Genomic DNA, 13,618 nt, shown 5'->3' with positions numbered 1-13,618 from the left:
TGAGCTTTCTGTCCACATGTCCTAGGACTTACTCCAAAGCTTTAAGGAGGATGTAGGAGGAAAGAGACAGGAGGAGGAGAAGAGGTGCCTCAGCAAGTCGGACAGAGGCATGGGGCACTTGAAGACCCAAGTGAGAGCCCAATAAATCTTTTTGTTACCAAATCTAAGCTCATACTGCTAGCCGCAAGACAGGCCAATAAACTGAGAGCCGAGGTGTTAGGGCAAGGAATAGGGACTTTATTTGCAAAGCCAGCAGACCGAGAAGATGGAGGACTAGTGTCCCAAAGAACCACCTTACCCAATTTAGGATTCTTTTATACTAAAAGGGGAGGGGGTATGGCTGGTGCAGACTTCTTGCTGCCAGCCAGACCCCAGAGGGGATGTGGGAATCCTTTGTTCCTGTAGCTCTCCACATAGGTTTGGTCACAATGTTTCTATAAACCTTCAATAGGGCAAATGTTATTTTCTGTTACGCAACTTTTTATCTCTATATGAATGGAAGGTGTTATGCCTTTAAAGGTCAAGCCTAGGAGGCAGAGCCTTGAGAAAGGGCTATTATGTATATTTCAGGCTACAGGTAACATTCTTTTACTGATTGAGGAGACAAAGGTGCAGAGCCAGCACGATTAAGCACAGGCAGTGGAGCACAAAAGTTAGAGCTAAAGAATAGATGCAACATGGAGTCAGGTTTGTTCTTCTCTGTTACGTTTTGGGAGTGGTGATGTCTACAGTGACCACCAACCACTGTTCATGTTGCTGTGGTGTACACCTCTTCTTTGTGCCCCCTGTGGAATATTCAGTTAAAGATTACATTGTTAGGAAATTCTTGCTGTGGGTATATTCTTTTGAGGATTTGAAGAGGTGACAAGGATACCAATATAAAAAGTCTATAAAGTTCATGTATTCGAGGAAGCATCTACAGCACCAGGAGCCAGGATGCTGAGAGGACTGTGAGGAAATTAGCCTCTGGGATGTGTAGAAATCTAGGGGTGAGAATGTTCTAGAATGTGCAGAAGTCTAGGGATGAACCTTTGGACTTCTTCAGAGTCTGTAACAGTCAGGGTCCCAGCAAGAAACAGTTGGCATTCTCAGACTGGGTTACTCAAGGAGCTATTTTAATTTAGGGCTATTTCCAAAACTGTGAGCAGAGTTGGAGAAATCAGTAGGAAATAGTGCTGTATCCTGGGGGTTATTATCAGTGTGTGTGTGGGGGGGGATGTCATTATCCCTCCAGGTCTGAAGGAGGAAGTTGGGTTCTTTTTTGGGTAAATACCGCTCCTGACCTCACAGTGCTGTGAGGAACAAGGGAGCTGTGGGGTGGCACGATGCATGCGTATTAGCTTCTTATGGCTGCTGTAACAAATTATCACAAATTTAGCGGCTTGAAACAATGCAGGTTTATTATCTTAGAGTCATGCAGGCCAGAAGTCCAAAATGGGTCTCATGGGGCTAAAATCAAGGTGTTGGCAGGAACCTCTAGGGGAGAATACATTTCCTGTCTTTTCCAGCTTCTACCCATATTCTGAGCCCACAGTCAGCAGTCGTATCTTTGCAACCTCTTGCTTATGTCATTTCCTCTCCTATTTCCTCTTTTGGAGTTAGATCTCCCTCTGCCTCCCACTTGCGATTACATTCAGGGCTCACCCCGACAATCCAGGATAAAGATGCAGGTCTGGGGACTGGTGAGATTTCATGGGGAGATGTGGGTGAGATTTCCTTCTGGTTTGCCTTCGTCAGCACTTTCTAATAATGGCACATACAAGCTTTCACACTCAGTCTTTGAGCCTGATTATCTTTGAAACTCCCACAGTGGCTTGCACTGGCCTTGCACATAGTATGTGTTAATTAAATTTTTAGTGACTCAGACTGAACTTGGCAAAGCCACTTGATCTTGACAGTTCTAGTCTTCAGTTTCCTCATTTGTAAAACAAAAGGATTACACTAGGGCACTAACATCTCTGTCTTTCTCAGTCATATTTAGAATCGTGCTTCTTGCTTGGAGGGCATTTCCCAGTGAGACCCACATTTGGAAGTTAGACTGAAACACTGAGGATGTCATCCAACTCTGAGACGTTTAGCTTTAGAGCTGCCTCTAATATCCTTATGCACCAGAGACTGTGCTCAGGCCTTGCAGTGGGTTACCTCATCAAATTTGCACAAAAATCCCATGAAGCCAGGCACCATCGGTGGTCTCCTTTTAGAAATGAGGAAACCGAGGCTCAGAGAGTTAGGTGGCTTGCCCAAGCTCACATAGCCAGGGTATAATAGAGCTGGGATTTGAAGTTCCCCCCGACCCCTAAAACCAGCCCTTACCCTCTGCTTCAATGTTCAGATTCTTCTAGTTTTTTTTTAAACTACTAAATACCTCAGTGTGTATCCCAGGAAAAAGGGTGTTCTCTTACATAACCACAATTCAATTTTCAAAAGCAGGAAATTTAACATCTCTATAACATTATTATCTAATCCACAATCCATTTTCAAATTTTGTCAACTGTCTCAGTAATATCTTTTCATTCTCTGTCCAGAATCCAATCTAGGATTCTGCATTACATTGAGTTTTCATGTCTTTTCAGCCTTCCCTGTTCTGGAGTAACTCCTCAGCCCTCCTCTGTTTCTTGACCTTGACACCTTCGGAGCATTCAAGCCTGTTATTTTGTAGACTGTCCCTCAATCTGGGCTTCCCTGATGCTTCACTGTTGTCAAGTGTCAGGCTGTGTACTTTCAGCAGGAATAATGCAGATGTGGTGCTGAATTCTCAGTGCATCGTATCAGGAGGTGCGTGCTGTCGGCTTGTCCTGCTCCTGGTGAGGGTCACCTTGATCATTTGGTTAACATGGTCAACAGGTTTCTCCACTGTAAGGTTACTATTTTCCCCTTTGTATTCAATAAGTCAATTGTGGGGAGATACTTTGAGGCTATGTAAATCTCTTGCTATTCATCAGTGTTTACCTCTGAGTTTTAGCATCCACTGAAGGTTTTCTAACTCCACCATTCCTTTTACATTTCATTGTTGCATTCTCCTATAAGGAGGAGCTTCTTTTCTCCCCGTTTATTCACTTATTCACATTTCCCTTATTGAAATGGGCTCACGGAGCCATCCAGTCTTTATGAATTTGATCTCCCAACTGGTTGTCTTCCCAGATGTGCTGACACTTCCTCATTTGTTCCCATTACCAATTCACCTCCTCTTTTATCCTTTGAAAATCCAAAGTCCTCCCACTGTCCAGAAGTATTCGGTTTTAGCTAGAAAGGAGCAAATTCCGAGACTTCCGCCCTAAGAAGGAGGAGGGAGAGGAGCGAACGTCTGGGGATTTTTCGGAACCATCATCAAGCCCTGGGGAAGCTTGGGCTGGTTCCAGAATGTCTAGGAGCCGGGCTCCTCACACCGTTCTCCTCCAGCACATCACTGTCACTTAGCCTGCACTGTGGGGCAGGGGTTGGGGGTTGGGGGGTGGCCACCAAACTCTGTGGCTTCCCGGGGGGTGGCCACCTCTACGTGCCAGTCTCTCCTTCCTCTGTTTGTGGTTGTGGAACTGTGGGTGCCTCTACAAGGGGCACAAAATTTATGAGCTTCCCTGGGGAATGCAGCAAGGCTATTTTAGACCCATCCTGCTGGCTTTCTCTTCCTAAAGATTTAATCCAGGTGAGGTTCAATCCCCTTGTATCCTGTTCTTCCTTGCTTCCTTGCCATAGTACTCGTTATGTCTTTAACATCTTTTCCTTTCTTCCTGCCTGCCTTCCTCCTCCCTTCCTCCCTCCCTCCCTTCCTTCCTCCCTCCCTCTCTCCCTACATTCTTCGTTCCTTCCTTCTATCCCTCTTCCCCCCTCCTCCTTCCTTCCTTTAACAAGTCAATGCTCTTGAACACCTACTACGTGTTCATCTGTGGATAAGACTGCTCTCAAGCTCTCCTGTGAAAAACATCCATTAAACGATCTCACAGTTAAACATAGGATCACAAACCTCAGTAAGTGCTGCCACAAAGTGTCAGAGTAGGAAAGTACTCACTCATTTTCCAAATGAAGAAACTGAGGCGCAGACCCCACAGCTGCCCAGAGTCAGAGAGGGTCTAGAACTCAAGTCTCCTGATGCCCACTCCTGCCCTCTATCCCTCAACCCAAGCCCCAGGCTGTGAATTACAAACCTCCCTGCTGGCTCTGCCCCAGCCAAGCAGGGGCTTGCTCTCAGGCTAATTAAAGGTGCTCTTTTCATAGAGGAGAAATCTCTGGGAGTTGTCGGAGATCAAATATTTACCTTCTCAACAAAGCAAGGCAAGCTTAAGTAAATTGGACATCTGTCTCCCATGTACAAACAAGGAGGGTGTGGGATCAGGAGGAGGTGGCCCTGTAATGCTGTCACATTGTCCCTGTCAGATCTTTCTGGTCTGCTGTTTCTCTGGCTCTGTCTTTGTCTGTTTCTGTCTCAGAGTTTCTCTGCCTTGTTCTGTCTCCATCTCTCTGTTTCTGCCAGTTTCTTTTTCTGTCTCTTTGGATTTCTCTTGGTCTCAGTCTCCCTCTGTCTCTGTCTTACCACTCATCACCCCCAGCCTCCCGCTCTGTGCTCAGCCACCTGCAATTTACTGGAAACTCCCCCAAAGTGCCGCCTTCTCCCACCCTCATGGCTGTTGCGTGACACGTTTTTCCCCTTTCCAGGAGCACCAATATCTGTGCCCCCTCCCCAAATCTCTGCCTGCCTTATTCATCCTTAGGTCTGAATTTAAATGACACCTTATACTTTGAAGAGCCTAAACTCCATGAGGACAGGGATTTTTGAGTCTTTGCTTCACTGCTGTATCCCTCGCAACTTTTAAATTCTTATATATTTATGTTTGGCTGTGTTGGGTCTTCATCACTGCGCGCGGGTTTCTCTAGTTGCAGTGAGTGGGGCTACTCTTCATTGTGGTGCATGGGCTTCTCATTGCAGTGGCTTCTCTTCTTGCAGAGCATGGGCTCTAGGCACATGGGCTTCAGTAGTTGTGGTGCACGGGCTCAGTAGTTGTGGTGCACGGGCTTAGTTCCGCAGCATGTGGGATCTTTCTGGACCAGGGATCGAAACCGTGTCCCTTGCACTGGCAGGCGGATTCTTAACCACAGCGCCACCAGGGAAGTCCCCCTTGCAACTTTTTTTTTTTTTTTTTTTTTTTTTTTTGCTGTACGCGGGCCTCTCACTGTTGTGGCCTCTCCCGTTGCGGAGCACAGGCTCCGGACGCACAGGCCCAGCGGCCATGGCTCACGGGCCCAGCCTCTCCGCGGCATATGGGATCCTCCCAGACCGGGGCACGAACCCGTATCCCCCGCATCGGCAGGCGGACTCTCAACCACTGCGCCACCAGGGAGGCCCCCCCTTGCAACTTTTAAAAGGGATTTGTATGATGATAACTTCTTTACTGATTTCATTACTTGCATCTAGAACAGTGCCTGGTGCAAGGTAAGTGCTCAGGAAATATTTGTTGAATGAATGAGTGTGTGAATAAACAGGAGGCCCTCCCTGATCTCCCCCCCCTTATCTGGATCTGTCTTCCCACAGCATCTGATGTATTGCTGTCATAGTCTGTATTATAATTGCTTGCTGTATTTGTTGGGCTGTTGTAACAAGATCTTAACAGTAGTTCAGAGGTGACTGGTCTAGGTCAGTAAGTGGTCCTCACAGTTAGTCACAGACCCATTCACCTGGGCTGACAGTGGCTCTGCCATCCTCAACGCGTGGCAACAGGGATCAAGGAACATAGAAGCGCAGATCTGGCGTGTTTCATTTGTCACCCCTGGAAGTGACACAGGTGGCTTCTGCTCACATTCTACTGGCCAGAATTCAGATTCGTGGCTCCATCTACCTGTGAAGGATGCTGGGAAATTTAGTCCAGCATGCGCCCTGGAAGATGGTGGGGAGGGGAACAGGTTTGGTGGATAGCTGACAGCTGTGGCCACATCTGGTTATCTGTTTGAATCCCTCACTGAGCTGTAAGCCCTGTGAGGACAGGGAATATGTCTGTCCTGGTCATCCTTGTGTCCCTAGTAGCTAACCTACAGCCTGGCTCATTGTAGAGCAGCTATTCCCAAACTTGCCTGCAGACTGGAATCATCCAGGTGTATTTAAAACTTCCTGATGCCTGGCTCTCACTCCTGAACATTCTGGTGTGACTGGCATAATGTAAGATCTGGGATTTTTAAGCTTCCGAGGTGATTCTGAAGTGTAGGAAGATTTAAGAATCACTGCTGTTGAACCCGAACGTACGAATGCATGTTTGAATGAAGAAATGACCAGATCTGCCACCAGGTGGTATTACCCTGTGCCAGTAATTACAAACTGATATTTTGGGAGATGATGTGTTTTGTTTGGCTGGTATGGAGCTTAAATCTTTTATTTAAAAAATTATGTCAGTTACCAAGATTTAAAAGCTGGAAGATATTATGTAACACTTTTTCCTATCACACTTTGGACTTGTGGTCTCTCTTAAAAAATTTAGGCGGTTTGTCCGTGCTGGGATGGTTGAGACGGGCAAGGGCTCGCATGTTTGCCAGGCCTCTCTACTCCCTGCGGTTCACCTCCCACCTCCTTCGCCCATTGCCTGTGTGGAGCTTAAAGGCATTTACATTTGCTCCTCTTGGTCTAAGTAACCTTCCGTGTGTTACCTCAAGAATTCCAGTTCATCCCAGAATTAGTCTCCTCTGAGCGAGCGAGAGAGAGAGACAGAGAGAGAGAGAGAGAGAATGATGTGTTTTCAAGGTCATTCTAGGCCAGGCATTATTCCTGCCTCTGCCTTCAATCCATTTGGTCGAACAGCCTGCAGCCCTGCCTACTGGGAACAGAAATATGTTTTGTCTGTTTCCTCAGTGCTCTGGGTGTGGGCATAGGGTTTAGTGGGACAGACACTGAGCTGGGAGTTAGGACGCTTTGGCTCTGTACTACCTCACTTAGTAAACGTAGAGATTTCTCTTTCCTGGCCTTCAGTTCTCTCATCTGTAAAAGGAGGCAGTTGAATTCAATCATCTTTTACTTCCTTCCCTACTCTCAGACTCAGAGAATCGGGCGCCATTTTAAAGAGTCTAGAGGTTTTTCTCTTCAAAAAGGACCATTGCTGAGCTAGAAATCTGCTTAGTTTATGGCTCATCCCTGAAAGAAAGCTGCTCACACATCTTTTTCAGATAGAAATCAGCCACTTGCCAAGGCTGCATCCAGCCATGCAAAGCTACATGGCAATTAATTATAAATAAGTGATTGTCATACAGATCACATTAACAGGTGCAAAAGGGGACATCTTTTGGGAGTGAACTTAAAAATTAATGTGTGGCATCTTTTGAGGAAGGGCTTCCTTTTTACCTCTCCACCAGACTTATAGTTTGTTTATAGCAAACACTCCCAGAAAGAGATATATTAAAAACCCCAATCTACCATGGGCTGAGTCAGTTTTTAGAGTTCTCTCTCTTTTTCCTAAAGGAATCTCACCAAGGAGTCCAGATGTCTATATCTGCGTGACAGCCTCACGATGGGGTGCTTAATAATGCATTCTTGTCTGGTCACTGTTGAGGTAGTAGTGCATGCAGAGTGGTTTCTGAAGGAACGGGGCCTCCTTTCTCCTTCACACTGAAGGTGAAGGAGGTAGCTTAGGGGTAGATATTGTTCTTTCATCAGCGTGGAGAGCTGCCACATGAACATCTATCTTCCATAGTAACACTGCACTTTTATCTATGTAGAATGTGCTTAAATTAGACAAAGACCAAAAACATCAAAAACATTAATGTAGTGGACTTTGCAGTTGCACTAACTGTCTTAGTTTGGGTTCCCCAGACACAGACCCCAAGTGAGGGAGTCAGGTGTAAGTGGTTTATTTGAGAGGCGGTCCCAGGAAACATTGGGAGGCCAGTGGGGTATGAGAAAAAGACTGAGTCACCAGTCAGTTATTACTGTGGGCAACTGGAGCTTAATCCCATTGAAGAGCTCTGGGAGCTACTGTAGAGCATGATGACCCACCTAAGGGGTGAGGGAACTGGGTTATTTATACACCTTCTCTATCATTATTGGTTTCAGGCTGCTCCCTGGGGATGTTAATTCCCTGAAACTCCTCCCTGCCATGAGCAAGGATAGAATGGCATGTAGGGTACACGACAATGGTAAGGCCCAAGAGGAGATGGGTAGGGCACAAGAGTGTATGCTACCATCCCCCAAATCCAACCTTCCTTCTCTTGACATGTGTCCTGACTTTCATTCCACACCTTTTCTCTTTAGCCCTTAGAGGAAGCTAAATCAACCCCCACTCTGGGATCTAGGAATGGAAATATGTAGCTCAGGCCTAAACTCATCATCATAATCCTACCCCCTGGCCACAGTTACTCATTCAAGATGAGGATCTGGGGCAATTCAGGCTACTGAGAAGCTAAAGGATCTGGGAAATCTTTCCCACTCTTCTGAGAGGACTTCCAAAGTCAACCTTCTCTTTCCTGTCCAGACTTGGGGAATAAAGTACACAGCCTTGGGAGTTGTCGGGGCTATCTTGAGACCATGAAGGAGAGTCAGTGGAGGGTGAAGCCAGCACCCTAGGAGACAGGGAGAAGGAACAAAACCTGAACCTTGGTCTCACCATTGTGCTGCCGAATGAAGCTGTCCTTGACACTTAGCCTTCGGTAGGACTTTGGTTATTTGAGCCAATGAATCACTTTATTATTTAAGCCAGTTTGAGTTGCATTTTCTGTTGCTTGCAACTGCATACTCCCTACATGATTCAAATGAGAATACTCAGTTTGGGCGAAGGGGGAAATAAGTGAGGACGTGGGCTTTCTCATGCACTGTTGGGTGGATGATGAAATGATAGGACTATTCTAGAAACCATATTAATAGCAGGCAGCAAAGTGCTGTGACTGTGAGCTTGACCTTTGGAGACAGACAGATCTGGGTTTTATTTTTGGCTGTGCCAGTTTTTAGTTGTGTGATGTTGAGAGGTTATATACCTCTCAAGCCTCAGTTTCCCCATCTGTAGAATGAGAGATAATAAAAACACCAGCCTCATAGGATTGTTCAGAAGGAGTGAAAGACTTGGCATGAAGTCCGTGCTCAATAACTGATAATGCTAATGATGACTCCTGTTATAGAGAGAAAATGTGGTCAACAAGGATCAGAAGCCTTCAGAATGTGTAAGCTTCTTCACTCAGCAAATTAAACTTCTAGGAATTTACCCTCAGTAAATAATCAGATAAATGCCTAAAAATATATGTATGAGAATTTTCTTTGCACCATTATTTACATTGGCAAAAAATTGGAAACTATGTAAATGTGCAACAATAGGGTCTCTCTTATACCAATTACAGTGTAAAAAATGTGATGTAATATATTGGGTGGTCATTAAAATGATGTATATTATACTATGACATGCAAAGATATTGTTTACATATTAAGAGGGACAAAATTGGGTTTTAAAATAGTGCATAAAGATTGGAGCTGCTTTTGTAAGTGAGGGTATGCACCCCAATTTTGAGATTCGCTCTTTTGGGGGGTAGAGTGTGGGATTGTGGGTAATTTTCAATGCCAGCTTTCTGTGTTGTTTGGGTGTTTAATTATACAATGAACACATATTAATTTTTTTTTTTTTGGCTGTGTTGGGTCTTCATTGCTGTGTGCAGGTTTTTTCTAGTTGTGGCGAGCGGGGGCTACTCTTCATTGCAGTGCGCCGGCTTCTCATTGCAGTGGCTTCTCTAGTTGTGGAGCACGGGCTGTAGGTCGTTCGGGCTTCAGCACTTGTGGCTCGCGGGCTCTAGAGCTCAGGCTCAGTAGTTGTGGCACATGGGCTTAGTTGCTCCGCGGCATGTGGGATCTTCCCGAACCAGGGTTCGAACCCATGTCCCCTGCATTGGCAAGCGATTATTAATCACTGCGTCGCCAGGGCAGTCCCAAATATTACTTTTGTAATCAGAAAACAACAACAAAGTTCTTTCTATTTTAAAAACACAAATGAGGTTCAATTCTCTTGGCCTGTTAAATTGTCAAAATGCCCTTTGACGCCCCTGATCTTCCTGAATACAAAGTGAGTTTCCACTCTTCCCCACAAAAGGTATAGGTCACAGAAAGAGTTTTTCCTTACCCTTTATTTGTTTCTCATTACTAATGTGTCTCCCTAGTAAAAAATTCGATTATAGAGATATATTACTTAGTTCCTACACCTTCTGCTCTCCATTATTTCACTCCTAAATTCAAAATGTCTATGTTTTTAGCTTTTCTACGCATATGCTTATCTTGTTTACTTTCTATGTATATGCTAATGTATTTCCTTTGCATTTCTTCTATTCTAAATCACCATCATTGGTAAGCTACTCTTTTGACTTATCAGCCTTTCAACAAAACATAAAATTCTGCATTACGTGAAAAGGCAAGTCTTAATTTCAAAAACAATGTGAAAAATTGCTTCTTAAAATCAAAGAACTAGAAGGCATACATACATTGTTTTTCTTTTATTGAATTATAATTTACATACAGTAAAATGCACAGTGAAGTATACAGTTTGATGAGTTTTTTTTTAACATCAAGAATGATGAGTTTTGATATATATTATTTTTTTAATATAGGACCGTGCTTTGTATTTCCTGCAACTTACTGTTTTTACTTAGCAATGTATCTTGGACATCTTTCCCCTTCTATCCCATTCTTTTAATAGCTGCATGGCATTCCATCATTGTGACTGTATGATCATTTATTTCCCCAGACCCTTATTGATGGACATTGGGCTGTGTCCAGTTTTTTGCTGTTACACACAGTACAGTGAATATCCTTGTACATCTATCTTTGTGCCCTTGTGGGAGAATTTTTCATAGGTGGATTGTTACTGATGCCTAAGCATGATCGATTCAGAATGCTTCACGTAGAATGTTCAAGAGATGTAACCTCTGTTCTCAGAAGGGCACAGCTAGGCAAATCTTGCTCATGTTTCCCCCTCATTATAGTCCTGACCAGGGACCTCAGCTTTCACATCAACACCTCCCAAAGGTAAGGGATTCTGGGCACGATTCTGGGAATACTGGATTCCCTTCCCCATCTTTAAATTTTATACCCAAGTGAAATCCTATCCATTGGATCAGGGCAACTTTGGGGTTTGTATTTATCAATGGAATGCCAGCTCTGTGCTGGGCTCTTTTGGGCTCTGGGAACACTATGGTGAGTGTGATGGATATGTCCCCACTCTCCTGGGGCTGACATTCTAGTGGAAGAGATAACAAACAAGGAAACAAATGAATAATGCTGAAAAGCCACATTGGCCACTTCTTGAAGCCTCACCTGGCTAACAGCAGGGGTGGTGGGGAACACCCTTTGGTGCCCTACCTTATGAATAGCCCTGCCAGCTCCAATTGGAAATGGGGGACATTTCTCTTTGGTAGAGCATGTAGTATTTCTGTGACTTGTCCAATCTGCAGAGAAATATGCTTCGCTCTCTTCGTAGACCCATGGAAACCCTAGGATTAATGATTTCACAGATTTTGTGGAAGCAGCAAAGAACAGTGAAAAGAGCACATGATTAGGGTTTAGAGAAGCTTGGGTTTGAATCTCAGCTATGGTTGGCTGAATAATGGCCGTCTTAAGATGTCCATGTCCTAATTCTCAGAACCTGTAAATATATTACCTTACATGGCAAAAGGGAATTAGCAGATGCAATTAAATTAAGGATTTTGAGGTGAGAAGATTATCCTGGATTTTCTGGGATTAGGGGGAGCAATGTAATTACAAGGGTCTTTATACAAGGGAGGCAGGAAGGTCAGACATCTTTTGCAAAGATAAGTAAAGTTGAATGAGTGTTGAATGTGTGTTAGGTTCAGTTACTGATCCCATTCTTCACTCCCCTCTGGTGGTATCGTACATCCACATCCTTGCTGTGGTCTCATGGTGGGTTTCCTTCACCTCTTGACTTTGGACTTGGCCATGTTACTTGTTTTGGCCAATGGGATGTGAGCTGACAAGAGGTGAGAGTCCTGAAATGCTTTTATGCAGCCGGTCTTGCTCTCTTGTGTTCCATGATCCGCCAAGAGAGGAGCATGCCATGGTTAACTATTGCCCCTTCACCACGCCCTTGAATGAGGAATGTGGAACAGATTCAAACAGAACATGGAGGGCAGCTCTAAGTAGAGCCACCCTGCTGAGCCCAGCCAAGACTGGCAGAACCCCAACCAACTCTTGGATCCATGAGCATGAGAATGAATGATTACTCTTTTAAGTTTTGGGGCGGTTTGTTAGGCAGTGTTACTGTGGGAAAGCCATATCCATATTCCTCTGTGTCTTATTATTTGCCAGTATATCATGGAAGTCTTTCTGTATTCAGTGAATAGAGAGATAGCTCATTCTTTGAAAAAATTATATAGAATGTCATTGTTTGGATGTATTCTTATTTATTCAACTAGTCTGCTTAAAAGCATCTAGATTTTTCCCAGTATTTTGCCTTTACAATTCTGCAGTGAATAACCTTGTATATACATTATTTCGTACAAGTCCAAATATCGCTGCAGGATAAATTCCCAGAAGGGAAGTTGCTGTGTCAAAGAATATCTGCATTCATAATTTTGATAGATATTATCAAATTATAGCACACCATGGCAACACTCCTACTGGCAGTGCTTGAGAATACCTATTTCCTCCCAGCCTCACCAGCAAAGGGTGTTATTAACCTTTTGAATTTTTGCCAATGTGATGGGGAAAATGGTATCTCAGTGTAGCTTCAATTTGCATTTCTCTCTTTTTTTGAGTACAATTGATCTTTTCAAATGCTTTAGAGTCAGTTGTGTTTTCTTTTCTATGAACTGCCTATTCATTACCTTTTAACCATTTTTCTATTAGATTGTCTTTTTCTTATTGATTCCCTCACTACGTATTTGCTGAATAAACAAATGAGTGGAATAAGATGAATTTAAATAGGGGCACGGAATACCATGGTTCAATGTCCCAAATAAAACCTGGCAGGATTTGGCATGGTTATGGTTATTTATTGTGTTCTTTGATAAAAAGCCCAGAATCTCCCATTTAAGTGCCACTCCTGATGGACAGTTCTGCCAGAGGCTGAAGTAACAAGATCCAAGTAAGCAGCCTTCTGGAGAAAAGGGCTGAGAATATCCAGAGAGCTGTCTTGGTCCTTAGCAGGACATTCAGTGGGAGTGGAGTAGACTGGGATCGTATGCTTCCCAAGCCCAGAAGACCTAATTCATTCTCCGAGATGGGTGGTCGGCAGTGGATCTATGTGCTTTATACACTAGATGAACAGGTGGCAGGTTGACATCATAGTGTGAATATTAAGGTTGTGAATCTGGGCTCTCACCGGGATGCAAGATGTATTAAATCCAGCTTATGTGACGACTTTCATGAGCCATGCACCTGTCTTGCTTTCTGGCCAGAGTGAGCTTAGCAACAGCTCGTGCTGTTCTCATGGGGTTACAGACAGTGGTTGTTGCCACCATCCTTGCTATTGTCATTCCTCCTGTGGCAGCTGCTCTGGTCCCTTAATATCCCTTATATCTGCTAAGGCATGAGGCATTGGGAAGTTCAGTTGACTACCCAGCTACATGATCAAGTTGAGCTTTCAACCCAGTTCTGCTCACCTCCAAACTAGTACTCATGTGACCCACCAGAATGTGTGTGCATGTATCCTTTCAGAGATGT

General features: G+C 44.3%; 1 protein-coding gene across 4 annotated transcripts in view; it reads left to right on the top strand.

Moving 5' to 3' along the window:
- Positions 1-13,618, top strand: part of RPH3A (rabphilin 3A) — a 301,610-nt gene that overhangs the window by 159,943 nt on the left and 128,049 nt on the right. The gene's annotated exons all lie outside the window — the stretch shown is intronic.

This window comes from Mesoplodon mirus (assembly GCF_964341445.2).
Source record: "Mesoplodon mirus genome assembly, chromosome: 13".
NCBI classification, from domain to species: domain Eukaryota; kingdom Metazoa; phylum Chordata; class Mammalia; order Artiodactyla; family Ziphiidae; genus Mesoplodon; species Mesoplodon mirus.
Note: the sequence above shows the minus strand (reverse complement) of the source record. Positions and strands in the feature narration are given on the sequence as shown.